Source organism: Polyodon spathula, chromosome 9 (assembly GCF_017654505.1).
Source record: "Polyodon spathula isolate WHYD16114869_AA chromosome 9, ASM1765450v1, whole genome shotgun sequence".
In the NCBI taxonomy this organism is placed as follows: Eukaryota; Metazoa; Chordata; class Actinopteri; order Acipenseriformes; family Polyodontidae; genus Polyodon; species Polyodon spathula.
In genome coordinates this window covers 46,792,524-46,809,127 of record NC_054542.1, presented here as the reverse complement: position 1 = coordinate 46,809,127, position 16,604 = coordinate 46,792,524, and the positions used below count along the sequence as shown (strand labels likewise).

Genomic DNA, 16,604 nt, shown 5'->3' with positions numbered 1-16,604 from the left:
TTAAGGTGGTTAGAAATCATTTTAATTATTAGATTACAATTAATGATACAATTAGTATTAAATAAGTCATTTTTCATCAGGATTAACACATTTCTTTAAAGAAAGTAACATATTCAACCAAATCAAAGTTTAAGGATTATTCAACCAAATATAAATATATATATATATATATATATATATATATATATATATATATATATATATATATATATATATATATATATATATATATATATATAGATGCACTGAAAGGTGAGCAAATATAAAATAAAACTCGTAAGAAATGCAATATGTTTTGTCATCTATAATAAATAGCTTTACTGGAAACAAGAAATGTTCTTTCAGCAAAAAAAAAGACAAAAAACATCTGGTTTAACTTTTTAGTAATAGGTTATTTATTTCACATTTTTGTACTCATTTCAAACTTGTATCACAATTACAAAAGTGTACCATATCATGTTGTAAAGTATCATGATGCATCGACACAAGATGAAACATCTCACCCCTTATAGGTCTTGAAGTGGACATCCAAGTCCTATGACAGCATGAAGCTTAACTGCACCAGGCAGTAGGGATTCATGATTCTATAGCCTGAGCAAGCAGTAAAACAGTAATATATTATTCTGCAGTCTGATTGAATATGCCGTTGGTATGAGGGTTGTTACTGTGTGCACTGTATGTTAAAGGGTTGCAACTCATTCAAAATGAGACGGAGGAATAGATCACTTTTACATTCGATTTCATTAACATACCTTTTTTTAAAGAAAGTAAAGCAGTTATTATTAACAAACTGAAAAGTGCGAAGAACTTCATTAGTAAGGAAACCAGAAGATCTCTATGAATTTTGATTAAATGTTTTCCATGTTGAGATTTACTGAGAATGCAATACCCTTGTGCCTGTAATATTTTCTGGATTTAAATGAGCAATTTACCTCTTTCAACAAGTCATTTTATACTAAGTCTATTCTAGGATACCTAATTGAATAAATACAAATGGGGCCGATATATATTATAACATTTTAGATTAAACATAGAAAAAGTAAGTATAGTTTTATATACTGTTTTAAATAGAAACACATCTAGGTAAACTAAGCAGAAAATAAGGATTTAGTATTTAGACATTTAATAAAGAAAATCTGCTTAACCAGACAGACTCTTAATAGCATTTACCCTTCATGAACCCTGAAATACATGTATTGTTGATTGACTGCACCGATATTAAATATAAATGCAGCCCGTCTGGCTTATATTCTTCAGCATAAAGATCAATGGGAACCTAAATACTGGCCGATGCCTGTTTTAAAGCCTTTTTCAGACAGACACAAGATTTTTTTTTTCCAATCTGACAGGCTAACAGTACATCTGTGAAATGACTTGAAATAAGGTGTCTTCCATGGGTTGTTTTATTGCATTAATTTGTACTGTGTGTGTATGTAACATATGTATAATAACTATAGAACTGTGCCCTATGCTTATCACAAAGGCACATTCCTGTATGAGTAAAAATAACTTTGACTACTGCATTCTGTTTCACCAGCCACAAAGATAAACTTAACAGGCAAACAACTATGTTTGTTAAATTGTTTTAGATTAAATGTGCATAAACAACTGCTGCGTGTTAAATACTGATAAAAAAAATAAAAAATAAAAATCTGATTATATACTTTAACTCTAAAGTGTCATACTGTATGTACGTGCAACACTCCATTGATAGGAACTCAGCGTAGCCACAGGTCATCGTGGCTCTTGTTACATGTTTTTTTTTTTGTTGTTGTTTTTTTTTACCACTTAGCTCTTACTGGTTTCAGCAGAGTTTTTACTGGACTGGTCACAACTTACATATTATAACAACATAGCTATCTTTGGGCATTCATATTCTGACTTATCAGACCATTTCCAGCAAGCTTCTCCTGAGAAGAACACTTCCCTCCCATCTCCGCAGCTGATGAATGGCTTCTAAACAAACCTGTAATAAACCCCTAGACAGTAGAACCTGGGGAGCTCTTTATGAGGGTCTACCGCTTCAGATTCACAATAGAGAATGACTTGTAGACAATTATTCTGGATATATTAAGGCACTAGTCCCAGTGAATGTTCTGAACAACAGCCTAATAATAAAGAAAATGCCTGCAGTTCTATAGAAAATATCTATCATTTCGGATGTGATACAATGAACTAAGTTTAATAAAGTCTTGAAGCTGACTAATATCTTATATCTGTGCATACCAAGGAAAAGGGGAAGAAAAAAAATATATACGGTGTCTCACCAGTCCCTTCCAAAAATAATACTGCATAATCTGTGAACAATATACTGATATCAGAGCAGGTATACCACATGAATTGTAAATCACATTTTCCTGCGGACTTTGGTATTAGATTCCATATTGCTACATCTATTGTCTTATTTTAGTTTAACGGAATAATTAGCTTGGAAGGCAGTTTTACCTGAGCAAATCCGGACACTGCTAAAACAAAAACTGAAATCTAAAACAGCTGCGTAAGAATGATTAATTATTTGTCAGGGTATTTATGAACTGATGGACTTTTTTTTAGGATATTCACAGTTTTAAAAGGTATTTTCTTCCATCTTCTGCAATTTACTTTTGTTACTGAAGTCTAATCATGTGGGGGGAGATCAGTAGATCAGTGCTACCTTTGGATTGGTTTGTTTTCACTTATATCCAGCACAGGATTGTTGTCAGTCATACCTACTGCACATCATTGTCGGCAATTTGTGTTCATTGATTGATGAGTTTCAAATATTACATTTTTGATTTCCATGTTGATAAAGAACATGTTTTCTGCCTAGCTGACAAAACGCATAATAGATTCTGCTTAAAATACAGACTAAGAGCCACCATACTCCACACAAAAAAGATACACACAAACACAAACCTGAAAAAACATGTTACTCAGTGGCCAGTGCCTGCCAGAACATGTAACTGCTACATAACTAGATTGTTGAATTTGTGTATAATCAGAAACGCAAAATCTATAGCAAAATCTCAACATCTTTCCTTCCTTAAACAAATCTGTTGATGAATCCAATAAAGAACAAGAACATTACAAGGTGAACAAGCTCATGCGAACATCCAGATGAGTTCAATTAATGTCTAGTTCTGTGCTAGAATATTTTTAATTAATTCAGACTCCCTGTGGTGACTTGTCATGTTTAAATAAATAATACCACTATGGAGAGGCTGAATATAGTCAAACATCTCAGCTATTTTGCATACTTTTGACCCAATTGTCCCACAGAGATGTTTATGCACCCTAATAAAGATATGGTGTAATTACTATATGCAAGCTCCAACTCTGAAATGGATTGTAACCTTTAAATGGTGTTAATGCATTCAAAAACAACTAGCTACAAGCACAGTTTAACATTGCATTTTCTAGTTTTTAACAAAGTAGTGTCCCCCGCCTTTTGTTCTGTTGGTATATGCTTTCAAATGTGTTTTAATATACTGGATAATATCACAATATGTACATTTCTACTCTGTTCATCAACACTTTGTATTGTTTTATTTATTTATTTATTTATTTTTTTAAAATACCAAAATATTGCTGAGGCAGCACAGCTGACATAAAATGTTAAACTTTCACCCCACCAGGGAACACAGCTTGACTGACAGAACCTGACAGATAAAAGTTGGGACCCTGTTCTATTGTGCACTTTCACACCTAGTCCACTTTCAAGCGATTTGAATCATGGTTCATTTGCAAACAAATGTTTTTTCAGGTTTGCTTCGGTTAGTTTCACACCAGAAAAAAATCAAGCAAACTTGAGTTTCTTTTAAAGTTAATTCAGATGCGTTTGCTTAGTTCACTTGCAGCTTCATCCAGACAAGAGGGCATTGCACTTTTCCAAACGCCCTCTGCTCTCTTGCTTGTTACTAAAACTTGCTCATGCCCAACAATGGAGAATACTTTTGGGTACAGTGCTGTTGTCCGTGTTCTTTTGGTTTATTTGGTGCTTTCTATTTTTGTGCCATGGTTCTAATGAAACGAGATACATTTTTAACAGATTGATAAAGAATCAATTATGATTTCTTAATATCCTATTGATTAGAATTCACTGAATTTATATTCATTTATTTACGGGCTCATATTTACTAAAACCTTTATTCTGCTTGCATATTCATATCATTACATCTGCAAAGTGTTATTAGTTCTTATAGAAAGACAAACTGTAGATAATTAATGTACTCTAGCTTCCACATATAATTGATATTTACACTGAAGCTGAGATATTACCTGACAATAATTGCTTCCTGAGATTAATGTGCTGATTTGTGCTATTTTTATAGTAACCTTCTCTACTTTTGTACCCTATTTTATTTACAAACTTTTGTGTTGTATTGTGTAGTTGTTTTTTCACGATCTTGAACTCGTTTGGGAGAAGTGTGTACCAGAGTGTTAACTGGAGCTAAGCCACTACACATGTTCATTAATTATCATTAATTGGGTACCTAAACACCAATTCACCCTACAATACCTGTGTTGCGAAACCACTTTAATTCATTATGCAGCCACACAAATGAATCTGCTATTAACCTAGTCGCTGCTGTCTCTATAAAAGTTCTGCGTATTAGGGAATGTAAATCATCTCTGCTAGGTAACACTTAACTTTTCATTAAAAAAAAAAAAAAAACACATCAGAAAATGCTCAAGCAATAATGCAAGCATTCTTCCATCAATACAAAAAACAGCATGTACTGTAGAACAATATAGGGCACCAGGATTTCTCAGACTGTAGCCTCTACTAAAATCGTCATTGGAGTGACCTCATACCTAGATATATAGTTTTACTGTGAGGATGACTAGGGGCCCTGATCTAGGCCCCTTTACTAACCTTGTCAGCCAGCCTTCCTTAGAACAGCACTGAAATCAATATTGGAACAAGCTGAAAACGCTAGTACAAGAATAGATTGTCACTAAGCTTTTATCAGAACACTGTATCTGTCTCTGAGGTATAGAGATTATGATACAATTTCCAGCTAACCAAATTTACGACAGCCTAATTGATGACATCTGTTGCAACACACTGATTACATTATAAATGTTTACCCCCACCCCCCCCCCAAAAAAAAAAAAAAAAAAACCTGATAGCATTATTTCTGAACTACCGTCACTGCACTCAACCAAGTGGTCTGTGTTGGAGACTAATGGAAGTGCTTCTGTCATGGGTATTTAATTATCTATTTCTATAGGTTCTCTTTCTGGTTAAGTTTGCAACAGACTGCAAAAAAATAAAAATAATACAATTCCATCCATCCATCCATCCATCCATCCATCCATGCCAATGAAATAAACATTAATTTTGAATGAGGACCCCAATACAAATTGAAGAAGAAATGCTGGTACAGGAACGTCATAAAGTGGGTCCATTACATTACATTTTTTATTTGAAGAAACCATTGAATCTACTTCAGAAGCCTGTACATTTTAACCTTTCACTGCTGTACTTCTGACTATTTATTTATTTTTTTTTACTTTCAATTTGCTATCCAATTAATTTTCATCAACTTGTAGGCCTTGGTCATAAATGATCCTGGAATGGTTAGCAGTTTGATTAGTGTACGCGTTCTCGCTCTTAAGAAAATGAAAAATCTAGCCCAGAGATAAAAAAAGAAATGGGTATATAAAAGAAAAAAGACTAGTAATCAGTACTCAAACATACTAGAATAGTCAAAGCAATACCAAAGTATTTTCATTGTGATGGTATTTCTCAGAGTTTAGGAAAACATAATAGCTTCTAACACGGTTCAGTTACTTACATTCTACAGATGGTAACTATCTGACACTGTATGATCAGTAGCATGTGCCGGTAATGGGAATCTACTGTATTATTAAAAAACAGTGCTGATAGACGGGTATTAGATGGGAAAAACGGTTTACCTGGTGCCATAAGAAAATGCATTGCCTGGAAGCATCAGACAGAATCTTTTATTAAGGATTTTATCTGAAGGGTAAGGGGTGGTCAATTTGTATAGCCCGACGCCCAGGTCAACAAGATTTGTAGGACGGACAACAAGTTTTGCCGTTATACTTTGGACAAGTAGTTTTGATTTATTAGTTTATTTTTCCTGTGTTCACTCTGTTGCTAGAAAGGCATTATGGGTATATCTGTAGAGAGCCATGCAAGTTTCTGAGATGTAAATTGTGGAAGTCTACCACACACACAAACATTTTAAAAAGTGTTTAAGTCCCACCTCTGTTACTTCTGATTGGCTAGCTGTGGAAGAAGCTGATCTTCTGTTGGTTACAAAGAAACCCAGAAATGGCTGCCTAAGGATGACAGCCTCTGTGAAGATACATGCTAATCTTTTAAGCTTATGGTATTACTTACGTTTTTTGTAAATGAGAAATTAAGTTATACTTCTTTCTTAATACATGAACCTGACATTCAAATGCAACAATCATGTTAAAAATTAAGTTGAAAAAAAATATATATACCAGGTCGCTGAGGTATTAGCGGATTTGAAAAAATGGTGTTGTGTAATTTATAACATTTTGTTATAAATGTAAAGTTTATAGAAGGCTGTGTGGTCCGGTCATTAAAGAAACAGGCTTGTAACCAGGCGGTCCCCAGTTCAAATCCCAGCTCGGCCACTGACTCATTGTGTGACCCTGAGCAAGTCACTTAACCTCCTTGTGCTCCGTCTTTCGGGTGAGACATTGTTGTAAGTGACTCTGCAGCTGATGCATAGTTCACACACCCTAGTCTCGTATCTTGTAAAGTGTTTTGTGATGGTGGTCCACTATGAAAGGCGCTTTATAAAAATAATGATGATTATTATTACTTACTGTTTAGAAGCATTTCAAGACAAACTTTCCCTGGCAAAAAATGTTAGTGTTGCTAACCTAGATTGCTATTTACATATCGGGCAGTAAGACATTGTATGTAGTAATGTAAATATGGTCGAAAAATATTAAAATATCCAGTTAAAAATTAATGAAGAGTCAGTTTCACAAAATGACTGGTATGCATTACAAATAAAATATCAAAACAGCGTCTTGTTTAAAATAGCAAACTAGTTCATAGTGCAAATTAATATAAACTGGAAGATATGAAAAGACACCTTGATGTCTTTAGTATCTTCCATGACAGCAGGTATTTTGGCAGGTGTTTTCTGTGATTTTGATGGCGCAGTGATACGTGGTTAGCACAGGTGCCATGATTTGCCTTTGTTCCCAAGTAGTTCTTAATCATGACATTGTGTTGGATATTGTAACGGCTTTGAACACTGATGGACCAATCAGCATGCAACATTCTAACAATCCGTTTTACAATTATAAGTATAGTATAGTACTATTAAGTAAAATAAATATATCATAGAAATAAACAAAAGAAAAAAAATATTTTATGTCTGCAGTATTTGATGGAGCCTACTGCATTTTGGTAGTACAATAAAAAAAAAAAAAACAAACACAGAAAGTTGACAGGTTATACACATTGTTTATAAAATTGGGGTTCAGCAATTATAAAACCATTTACAGTAGAAAATCAGAATTTCACCTGTACATCAGAAGGTGAATTCAGCTTATAAAGAAAGAGTGGAAAAAAAACAGGCAGAAGTTATTTTTAGATTTGAATATCTTCCAAGTATTGCTTATTATAGTTGCACTCTTAGTATGTTACTTAAATTTAATAGCAAATGTGTTCCATACTGCACTGAAAGAAACAATTCCTTAAAGTATGGTATCAATTTGTTGAGGTGAGGTCGGGTCACGGGGAACCTTTTGTGTATCTTTAAGAATTTAGTGAACCAGTCAAGCTACAAGGACAGACCTGCCCCTGTTAATCACAAATTGGTTGATTGTGTTCACTGTTAAATTAAATCAAAATACTACAAGTTATATTCTACTTATGTTGTGTGTGTTTTGTGCGATGGGGAGGGGGCAAATATTTTTAAGAAGGACAAGAAGATTTTTTCTAGAATTTTGTCCCGTGGACAACATGTTTTTTTAAAAAAAATTTTTAGGAATTGGCCACCCCTGAGGGGAAGAAAGGGGCAGGGAAGACCTGGAATACACAAAGTTACCATAGATATTAAGGTAAAGCTTACAGTACTATCACTGAAGGCAGTGGGAAATGTATTTAAAGTCCCTAAACTGTTTTTACATTTTATTGTGCACTTTACATGGAAAACCAAAACATGGGTTGCTTGACGAATGGATTAATCAATACCACAGCAAAAATCTTCAGTGTTACTCATCTTTTTTTATTGACCATTCACGATCCTACTGTATTGTACCAATCATAAAACAGTCTTTATATAATGTGGTTTGTTGTTGTTTTTAATGATAATAGAGTAGGACAGCTATTTTTACATTAACTATATGAAGAAATAGTAAAGTTAGTTTAATTTACTCTCTCTCTACATTTGTTTATTGTACAAAATCACTTTTTTATTACAGATAATTCTTTTCTCCTTTGTCTCATTGTTGTGAGTACGGGCTGGCTCAAGTACAACTAACCAATTCACAACAATGCCAAGGACACAATCACAGCATTGGGGAGACTGCACTACACCGTGAAAGAGCTTGTTGTGTTGTTTAAGCAACATATTCACGAAATACAATTTGAAAGGATGGACTTGAAATCTGTGAATACGTGGCATGCTGTACAGATGAAGTTTTAATGAATAACTTAAAACAAACATGCACACTACAAGAAGAACTTTTAACCTTACTGTGTGTGCATGATATTTTTTATATGATTTATTTTGACCAAGTTGTAATCGTCTGAGAAATATATTGGTGCTCCACCAGAGAGCAGCAGTTTAATCAGCATACTGGATTACTACTTCACTACAAAGAGATGGAATAGTAATAAAAGCAGCCACACAAAGCTGACCCCTGCAACACTCTGCTTATCATAATGTAGGACACAGAGATCAGGTTGCAATGAACAATACTGTCATATCCAAATGGTGTCTCCTCCCAAGTCAAATGTGATTTATTTATTCTTTTCATTTTGCTCAATTCCGGATTTCTGGAAGTAGCAGTAAAATGTTTATATCCTGAAAACCCATTAAGATTTGTCAATGCAATGTAGAACTACAGTATGTGCGATCCTCCATTTCCATTTAATTATACTATCTTTAAGGAAACAACAACAACAACAAAGATATTTTAAACCAGCAGGCATAATGTAAACCACAGTTCAATGTCTACTTCAAACACACTTCTTGAATACCATGTAGGAATCTAATAATCCTATCAAATTTCCACAGTGCTGATTGCCTAGTGCCAATTCGGTCTATATAAATAATACAGACATACTATAAATGATAAAGTGTGTATAATGCATACATCATTTTGTATTAATACACCATGCTTTTATCAGCATCTAGTTTGCTTGTGTCCTGCACCGACTGCTTCCTGACAAAAAGAAAAAACCCTCTTTGAAAAAAAGAAAAAAACCCTCCCTCTTTGTGACAAGTGATATGTGATGTAACAAAATCATCATACCGAATGCAGCATCATCTGTTACAGAGAATATTTTTCTCATTTGTGAAATTCGACTCCTATTGCATTAGTATATATTTACATATCGGTGAATAAATACACTATCGAGTACTGAAAACGTATCAATTAATCTCAACCTGACAAATACTGTGGTGTCACCAAAAGAAATAATAGGTTATGTATAATTATTTGCATGCATTAACTAAGATTACAATTTTTAAAATCACAATTATTTTTAATATATATGAAAAGGTGCTTTAACCCTGATTCTGATATGATCAATAGCTTGTCCTTAAGTACAGAATACTGACACTAAGTTTGATCACATTCAGTACAGCAATTAGTGACACTGTTAAGTTAGACATCACTTGTATTGACACTAATATATATCTACTATTATATTCTATCTATTATTATATATATATATATATATATATATATATATATATATATATATATATATATATATATATATATATATATAACCCTAACATACAGTATGTGCGACGAGATAGAGATACAAACACACTGCCTCCACATACCCTCAGATTCTGATACTCTGAATAAGTTGTGCTAAAATATACCTACTTCTAGTTCTAATTCTAATTAGAAAAGCAGTTCTTTAGATACATGTAAATAATTGAAGAGTAACACACAGGCAGTTGGACAGACACCATGCACACTCAATAACTTGAGCAAAATAAGGTTCTTAAGTTTCGTCCTAACCAGACAAGAAGTTTTAAAAAAAAAAAAAATGTAAACGTGTCATATGAACGGCTGAAGTCTTCATATATCCCAGATTATTATCAGCTGAATAATTTGTGCTAAGGAAACAACGTGACAATTGGACAAGAGTTTCTACAGATATATGCACAGGAAAAAAGAAAAAAAAAATATTGCTATATAGCTATAAAAGTATAAAGTCAAGCGACCGTTAAATTGGTAGCCACTGTAGTCACAGGTCAAAGTAAAGAGTAGGTTACATTCTGCTCGAGAAGGTTCCATAAAATTGAAAATTATTAAGTTACAAGCCTTAATGTTTTAGGAATTATTAGCAATTATAAAAATAGTAGCAGCCAATTTGCAAATTCATACAAGCTCCATTCAGAGATGCTGGGAAAAAAATAGGATGTAATTAGGCAAAATGTCTCACCTAGTGAAGAAAAGGAATTAACAGGTGCCACCCTCACAAGGATTGGTGAATGTATGTCTGTGTGATTGTACAGGGACTAGCAGGAGAAAAGGTTAATGTGTATAAAAAAACAAAAACAAAAAAAAAAACGCCATATCATCTTTACTACAGTACGTGTCAAATGTTCTTCATTGTCCTTTTACTGTTTATTGCAAAAGTGATTAAAATGAACATGCTCCAGCAATGTCACCAAGCTATTACTGCAAATTAGGTCAGGGGAAAAATGACAATCACGTTTTAAAAATAAAGTGCACAGCATATATGGCTAATGGATTTGCTATCTTGATGAAACTACTGTCTTTTCTTTTTAGGTTAACTGTGTTGTAAATTATGGAAGCAGATGCCAACTTCTTTTAACATGTGAAAGGGTACTCAAGGCAACAGTACACATTACATGCATTATTACAAGCTTAAACAGTGCGTGTGGATTATAAACGGATATAGCATTAAAGGATATAGAACAAGCTGTGCAGTACAGTAGTTGCTCTGTATATTGATTGAATAAATTCGAACTGTAATCTATGTAGCTAATGTTAAAAAATATTACAGTAATATTGACCATATCTTGAGTCAACGCCCTTCCCCCACTTTTGCCTTAATATTAACTCTACGCCCCCGGGGTGTTGACTCGGCAGAATCTGGTGTATGTAATTATGTATGTATATACAGTGCTCCTTCGCTATAAGGCTCTTGATTATAATGCACCTCGGATATAACGCTCCTGCAACATGTCCCCCAATTCCCTATACTAGTGATTCATGCAATATTTCTACAGTAAATACAGTACCGTGTTGTAAACAACTTCAGTCTACCTTCCGTTTCTGTCGCTCCCTTTTGCTACAGTATCTGAACTGAAGAAAAGTTGCACTGGCACTTTATAACACAGATATCTTATTCAGCATAACTAAATAAACATTAGTTCTATTATCTTTCATAATGTATTTATTTTTTTGCTGCGAGAAGAGCTGCGGCTTTCTCCAGGAGACGAGACACTTCAGCTTCGCTTCGGCCCCACTCCAGCACCCGAACCTGGGGCGAGCCCATTCCCTCTTCCTCTCTCCTGACCAGCTCTCCTTCTCGCACTTGGTTTGCCTGTCTATCGCTATGAACTGAACTCCTGACCACCGTTTAGCCAGGCTATTTATAGTTTAAAAACTGCTAATTAAAATCATCCATGAGTGGGAATGTTACCTTTTTTTTTTTTTGTAAAAAATATAACGTGCTTCTTATAAACGGAGTGCAGTGCACTGTGTGTAATATATATATATATATATAATATATATATATATATATATATATATATATATATATATATATATATATATATATATATATATATATATATATATATACACACACACACACACAGTACATGGTGCCATCTAGTGAATACTTCCACAAACAATGCAGCATAAATGCAAACATCCATAGAAGGCAATTACAAGAAGTCTTCTGTTTCTTGTGGAGACTACTGCTACAATAATCTGGTTATTAATGGAAAGCTGTATTTTTTCTACACATCATAAACCCCTGTCAGAACAGAACATTACTGGCTTAACGGACAGCTGCTGAACAGGAGTGCACTATTATGACTACGAAAACGGGGGATCAGAAACAGCACAAAGTGATTTAAAATTACCACACCAGTTTGAATAACAAAATGCACGACAGGTCAATTGGAAAATTGACGAGGACGACATGGTCAATTGGAAAATGTCAAATGTAAGTTTGAAGACCAACTATAATTAAAGCTACACAATGCACAGCATGAGCAGCTGTTCTGAAAACTGCAAATACACACAGTGTATCAATAGCACATGTTATCTTGTCATGATTCATATGTACTCTTGTAAAGAACCATATTTAATCAAAACAAAAAAAAAACCCTACCGAGTTTCTTAGACCCAAATGTAAGTGCTAGCTTAACCAGCAGGTCAGGGATCTCATATCTGTCTTCATTTGCCATTATCCAGAAGCATGTTTCAGACATCTCACAGGGTCTGATCTGCAAATACAAGAGAGATAAAGCTTTTTAAAAAAAGCAAAAGAAAAGCTATTTCTGATCGAGTCCTTGAAATTGTAAAGGAATATAAATGTTCCTATTGTTTCAATCTGCGTTTTTGGATCATTACTTGCTTTCAGTTTTAAAATGATTGCATTGAAAAGTAGCTTTGCGGGTGGCACTTGATTGGCAAACTTAAAACACAGACTCAACAAAGGCCTTGATTTTAGAATAAAACCGGTTTAGAATATATATGTTTCTGTTCACTTTACCAGTTTGTTTACAGGCATCAGTTTTAGCTGTAGTGGGAAAAGCCTTGCCACCTCGATTTTATTATAAAAACTAGTTTAAAACTATCATATGAAATCTGTACAATATCCCTTGTGCATTTTAGTGTATACAACTTGTATTTACATACTGAGAAAGACAACGTTGCACTGATTCATATTCAAGGAAATTCAACAAAACCATTTTTTTTTTTTAATCATCTAAACCTGTTTTTAGTATACCAAAAACAATAGACAATGATGAATGCCTCACCAATAAATCCTGTAGCTGCTGACACATTGTCTTTGCAAATTATTTAGTGTTCACAACAAAGCTAAATCAGACACAAACCATAATTCGTATCAGGAGATAATAATAAACCAATGTACAAATAGTACAGTAAAAACAGATACATGCTACCATACGTGTTTTAACTGCATCCCCCGTCTTCTCAATCACAACACTAAGTCACCTTATAATAAAACCAAATTAGTCAAACTTAACATCCAGAATATCTGAAACATTTATCTAAAACTTACAAAAAAAATTATCCTACAAATACCAAGATTTCCATTACATGAGAGTAGATGTTGAACTTCATGCTGATTTGAACTCAGCTCTCGCCAAGATAAGCACCAACTAAGACGTAGCTTTGCAGTAAACTAATGTGATCCATCTGCATCTCCATCCATTTGCATTGTTTTCCATCTGATGATGTAGATATCCTTCTGTCTGGTGTTGATTGCTGAAGTGTAATGCTGACTCCAGGGATCAGCTTATTTTGCCTCCCCAGCGCATCAGCAAACACAACGGCTGCGATGCTGGCTCCGGGGATCAACCCAGTGCAGTCTCCCCAGCCCATCAGCATGACAACCGTCTGGATCGAGCTAAGTAGGGTACATCTCTGGGGTCTTCAAGTGGGCACCTTCCATCCTCTGTGTTTCGTTGACTAGCCCATGACACCTCAAAAGGGCTCAACAGTGATTCTGGCGTCCCAGTATCACCCCCCTCCTTGTCCCACTCAGCTCAGCCCAGCTTACTTACCTGTACATCAGCGTTGCTTCCTTTCTATTGTGCTTGAGATCCCATTCCAGAATCTTTCCGTCTCAACCACAGCCAATTGCTGCTCCTTTCTGCTGCTTCAGATAAATTCTTCACCGTGCGACGCAACTCTTGGCCACTGAACCCGACGTCTCTGAGAAACTGGGTTGTAGAGTGTGCCACAAATCCTCAACAACCCACCTCCACAGGGTAAACTCGGCCTCTCCATCCTCGCTGTTCCGTTTCAGCAGCTAGTTGAGCATACTAAAAAAGTTTCGTCCTCTCATATGCCTCATCCACAGTATCTTCCCATGGCACTGTTAACTCTACCAGATGAACAAGGCGTGCTGATCTAGACCACAAGAAAATGTCTGGTCGAAGGTTAGTGGTGGCAATCTCAGGTGGAAAAATAAGCTGTTGACCAACATCTGCCAGCATCTTCCAGTCTCTAGCAGCTTCCAGTTGTCCTGAGCGAGGCTTGGTTTTAACTCCTTTTCTCGGTGGTTGCTCTCCTGGACAGAGGAATATTGTCTTTTGTGTGTAATGCTTTGATGGAACTGGTGCCAACTTATTGATCAGGTTACGCTTGTCATCCAATGCTAAGGCCAAACATCGCACCTGGTCATGGCGCCAAGTAAACCGTCCTTGGTTAAGACCCACCTTACATCCAGTCAAAATGTGCCTTAATGTTGCAGGTGATGAACAAAAAGGACATGAGGGATCCTCACCCACCCAGAGGTTTAGGTTTTGTGGTGATGGGAGAACATCATGCTGATCTGATGAGGAAACTGATCCTGCACTGGTCCATTGTCCATAGGTCTTGCCAGCCGATCTTGCGTTGTTCCATACTCTCCCATCTCATCCATTCTGCATGCTTGGCCTGGGAAATGGCCTTTACACACTTGATCCTCTCCTCATGCTTTTGCACCTCAATGACTACCAGCTTCCTCCGTTGAGCCGAGGTTGCCTTGTGCCATGTAGGAGGAGCTGAACTGAGACCAAAACCTCCTTTTCCATGCTGAACTTGCCCCATAACATCTCCGATTCGAAGGGCAGCCTTAGCATCTGCCACAGCTTTCTTTGCCATCCATTTTCTTCCAGTTTTCAACACAGGTGCTGTCTCCCTTACACATTTGTCACGTGAATCTACTAATGTCATTTCCAGTTGGACTTTAGCACACTTAAACTCCTTGGTTAGAGCAGAGACTGATAGTTGCAGTATTCCTTTACCATAAAGTCCCACTCTGCTAAGGCACGGTGGAACACCCAACCATTTCCTGACATATGAACTGATTAAAGCTTCCAGCTTCTCAACTGTTGTCAAGGAAACCAGGAACAGTCAGTGGCCAAAGCAGTCTTGGCACTAGATCAAACTGAAAGAACCAGTTTCAGTTTGCCTGGTAAACGCTGCTATCTATGCTCTTAAGAACATAAGAACATAAGAAAGTTTACAAACGAGAGGAGGCCATTCGGCCCATCTTGCTCGTTTGCTTATTAGTAGCTTATTGATCCCAGAATCTCATCAAGCAGCTTCTTGAAGGATTCTAGGGTGTCAGCTTCAACAACATTACTGTGTCCTTTAGATCCCCGTCGTACCATCTCCCTAGACTTTTCACTGGATTCTCAGACACTGTTGGTATTGCCTCACCATTAATGTAGAACCTTTTATCTAATACTTGACCTTTAATTATAGACATGCTCCTTGATTTAGTGGGCTTGAATTGCATTTGTGCCCATTCAATGTTATTGGTTTATTTGCCCAATAACCAATTAGTGCAGGCTACTGTTGTAGTCATTGTTGTCATGTCATCCATGTATGCTCGAATTAGTGGTAGTCGCATTCCAGAAGCCAAGCGCTCTCCTTCCACTACCTATTTTGATGCCCTTATAATTACTTCCATTGCCATGGTAAAAGCCAGTGGAGAAATGGTAAATCCTGCCATTATTTCAACTTCTAGGCATTGCCATGTAGTGCTGAATTCTGAAGTTGAAAAACTAGATTGCAAATTTCCAAAGTAGGCTTTCACTAAATCTGTTATTGTCATTGGTACGCTGAAAAAATCAAATGCTACCCAAAGAAGTTCATGTATCACTGAACCATATACATTAGCCAGGAATGTCACATGTAGCTCCTCTCCTTTTTTGCTGATTGAATTTGTTGCCAGATTACGCTGATATGTTCTAAGCATCCTGGGAAACCTGGAATGCCAGTTTTTTGTACTGAAGTGTCAATGAAGCATTCTTTAATAGGTAGGTTGACAATCTCTGAGCAATAATGCTGAAGAAAATCTTGCCTTCTATGTTTAATAGGGAAATGGGACAAAACTGACCGATGCTTGTAGAATCCTTTTCTTTTGGTATAAAGACTCCACCTGCTCGGCACCATGCTCTTGGTACAACCTGTTTTTCCCATACCACTTTCATCAATTTCCACAGGATTCGTAGAACTCCAGAAGTCTTGTACACTCTGTATGGAACTCCATTAGGCCCTGGAGATAATGCCCTTGCTTTTTTCACAGCTTGCTCTACTTCTTTCCACTTAGGTGCACAGTCCTCCATTTGGTATTCGGGTGGATTGATGGTGGGATGTCTGAAGGAACTGACATAGGCTCCTGTCTTTTTGAA

General features: G+C 35.9%; 1 pseudogene; it reads right to left on the bottom strand.

The window, feature by feature from the left end:
* The window catches only part of LOC121321104, a 247,435-nt pseudogene that overhangs the window by 101,060 nt on the left and 129,771 nt on the right, over positions 1–16,604 (bottom strand).